We start from the raw sequence: 3,965 nt of genomic DNA on the forward strand, positions 1-3,965 counted from the left end.
ATAAAAATAAAATTATAAGAAAGAGAAATATATTTGTTATTCCTCAAGTGAAAGTGGATTATCATAAAGGACTTCATCCTCATCATCTTCACATTGAGTAGGCTGAGGAGGACAGGCATAGTGGCTCACGCCTGTAATCCAAACACTTTGGAGGCCAAGACAGGCGGATCACCTGAGATCAGCAGTTCAGGACCAGCTTCACCAACATGGTGAAACCCCGTCTTTAAAAAAAAAAAAAAAAAAAAAAAAAAGCCGGGCGTGGTGGCTCAAGCCTGTAATCCCAGCACTTTGGGAGGTCGAGGCGGGTGGATCACGAGGTCGAGAGATCGAGACCATCCCGGTCAACATGGTGAAACCCCGTCTCTATTAAAAATACAAAAAAATCAGCTGGGCATGGTGGCGCGTGCCTGTGATCCCAGCTACTCAGGCGGCTGAGACAGGAGAATTGCTTGAACCCAGGAGGCGGAGGTTGCGGTGAGCCGAGATCGCGCCATTGCACTCCAGCCTGGGTAACAAGAGTGAAACTCCGTCTCAAAAAAAAAAAAAAAAAAAAAAAAAAAGTAGGCTGAGGAGGAGGAAGAGAAGGGGAGAGGTTGGTCCTGCTGTCTCAGGGGTGGCTGAGCCAGAAGAGGTGAAGGCAGGAGAAGGGGCGGCAGGGGAGGAAGGCACACTTTTTGTGTAACTTTATGGAAATACATCATAAGTTCTGTCTGTTTGCTTTTTTATTTCTCTAAAAATGTTTCTATGTGGTATCAATCCTTCTTCCACCTTTGCTTAAGTTTCAGTGCCTGTATCATGAAAGGATACATGTTATAAAAGAAGTTAAAGGAAATCTTGATTAATCAGAATGCTTCTGCCAGATTGTCTCAAATCAGTTTGTTTTCTGGCTCTTCTTCCTCTTCATGTAAGCCTGGTTCGGAAGCACTTATTTCCACCAAGATGCCTTCTGTTAACATCTCTGGTGTGGTGTCTATTAACTATTGAATTTCCTTGAGATTCATGTCTTGAAACCCTTCACTCCCCACCTTTTTCTTCCTCTCTTTCCTTCCTTCCTTCCTTCCTTCCTTCCTTCCTTCCTTCCTTTTTGTGCCATAGCCAAAATCTCTTTCATTTTGTATGAAAGAGATTTGTATTTCAAGCCAATCATACACTTGATTGGCTCTGTCATAAATTCTGTGAAGTCATGCACAATATCTGGACACAATTTTCTCCAGCAGAAATTTATTCCTGCAGGCCTGATGGCTTTCATGGCTTTTTCTATCACAGTGATGACATCTTCAATGGTATAATCCTTCCAGACTTTCATGATGTTCTTTCTTTTGGAGTTCTCTTCCATAGCCTTAATAATCCTTTCCATAGAGTATGGTGTGTAATGAGCCTTAAAGGGCCTTAGGACTCCTAATCTACAGACTGAATTAGAGACATTGTGTTTGGGTCATGTAGACCACTTGAGTTTTGAACTCATGGGATTCTGGGTGGCCAGGAGCAGTGTCCGATATCAAAAGAACTTTAAAAGTAGGTATGTTCAATGTGTCCCACAGGTGTTTAGTTTATTTTTTCCTTTTGTTCATTTTGGATCATCTCCAAAGACCTATCTTCAAGTCTGCCGATTCTTTTTTTCTGCTAGTTCAAATTTTCTTTTATTTATTTTTTGGACAGAGTCTCGCTCTGTCGCCCAGGCTGGAGTGCAATGGTGCAATCTCAGCTCACTGCAGCCTCCGCCTCCTAGGTTCAAGTGATTCACCTGCCTCAGACTCCTGAGTAGCTGGGATTACAGGTGCATGCCACCACACCTGGCTAAGTTTTGTATTTTTAGTAGAGACGGGGTTTCTCCATGTTGGTCAGGCTGGTCTCGAACTCCTGACCTCGTGATTCGCCCATGTTGGCCTCTCGAAGTGCTGGGATTACAGGTGTTAGCCACTCTGCTGGCTATTTCTTAATTAGTATTCTCTATTCGATGCTTCATTGACATCTGCATTAATCTTTTTGGGCTGCTGTAACAAAATACCATAAACTGGGTAGCTGATAAACAACAGAAATTCATTTCTCAGTGTTCTGGAGGCTGGGGAGATCTCCCAAGATCAGGGTGCCAGTATGGTCAGGTTTGAGTGAGTACCTCTTCAGGGTTGCTGACTTTGAACTTCTCACTATGTCCTCACATGGTAGAAGAGACAAGGCAGATCTCTAGAGGGCTCTGCACACATGATCTAATCACCCCCGATAGGCCCTATGTCCTTCTACTATCATATGGGTAATTAGGTTTTAACATGTAAATCTTTGAGGAACACAAAGGTGCAGACCATAGCAATATCATATAATTAATTCTTTAATTATAAAGTTTCTTAATTTTAAGAACATATAATAGTTGCTTTAAAGTCTTTAGCATCTTGTCCCTTCAAGATGGTTTCTATTGACTTTTCGCCCTTGTACATATAGGTCATACTTCTCTGTGTTTTCTGTTTGTTGTGGTTTTGCTTTTAATTTTGCTATCTCATGAATTTTATTGAAAATTAGACATTTTAGAGACTAGATTATAACAACTTTCAATTCTGATTTCTTCCCTCTGAGAAGTGTTATTTGCTGTTTGTCTGGTGACTTGCCTGGATGAATTCTTTGAAGTCTGCCTGCCCTACAGTGTGTTGTCTTTGATATATCTGATTCATTTTTGTTTTTTGTTTTTGCTTGTTCTCCTTCTTCTTCTCCTCCTCCTCCTCCTTCTTCTTCCTCTTCTTCCTCTTCCTCTTCCTTTTAAACATATCTTCTTGGTATTTCCCTTGGATCAGCACAACTCCGTAGTCAGCCACTCATTGATCAGAGGATTTGCTTAGATACCTTCAGTCAGTAAGGCTTCTACCCACTGGCTCTATGTGTGGCTTGGGAAATACCTTAAGACTCCGCCGGGCGCGGTGGCTCAAGCCTGTAATCCCAGCACTTTGGGAGGCCGAGGCGGGTGGATCACGAGGTCGAGAGATCGAGACCATCCTGGTCATCATGGTGAAACCCTGTCTCTACTAAAAAATACAAAAAAATAGCTGAGCATGGTGGCACGTGCCTGTAATCCCAGCTACTCAGGAGGCTGAGGCAGGAGAATTGCTTGAACCCAGGAGGCGGAGGTTGCGGTGAGCCGAGATCGCGCCGTTGCACTCCAGCCTGGGTAACAAGAGCAAAACTCCGTCTCAAAAAAAAAAAAAAAAAAAAAAAAAAAAAAAGACTTCAGGAAGTTTAGAACTCTGCCTCAGATTTTGACTTCTGCATGCATAATGCCTCATGTTCAGCCAGTGAGAATTAGCTAGCTGGAGCCCTCTCTAGCCTCTCCTGTGAGTTTGTGTCGCCTTGTTCGTACATGCAATCTTCTTGAGCCCAAAGAATATGTGGGAGCTTACTAAGATCCTCAATGGCTGTCCCATTCATTTCCCAAATCTCCTTGTTAAATTTCTGATCTGGGGATCTGTTACTTGTCCCAACCAGGATGGATCCAGGCTAACTGCCATGTTGGCCTTCCCTGACATTTGCCACAGAGATCACTATTATTTTTATCAATGCTCTTAGGCATGCATTTTCCTGCATTCTGCTCCAAATCAATCAGCCCCCTCAGGCACTGAGACTGCCTGTTCTCACAGCCTGTTCCACCCTGACAGCTATGCACCATGTATCTGATTGGGGTGGGGTACAGAATGCCAGTAGCTCTGTTCTAAAACTCCACACTTTCTGTTCTTATAGTGCCTCAGGAGTTTTTTTGTTTTGTTTTGTTTGTTTGTTTTTTAGCTACTCCTCAGATTGCTGTGTGTATGGTCAATTTCCAGAGTCTTGAAAAAAATTTTTTGAACATTTTTATCCATTTTTATTATTGCATTTTGAGGCAAGTATATGCTAAGCATCTCTCTCAGCCATTTGGAAGTTCTGCTTCCTGTAAGACCTTTTAAAACCAGGCTTTAAAGCTTTTAGGCTGGGCATGGTGGCTCATA

This window comes from Saimiri boliviensis, chromosome 3 (genome assembly GCF_048565385.1).
Source record: "Saimiri boliviensis isolate mSaiBol1 chromosome 3, mSaiBol1.pri, whole genome shotgun sequence".
Lineage (NCBI taxonomy): Eukaryota > Metazoa > Chordata > Mammalia > Primates > Cebidae > Saimiri > Saimiri boliviensis.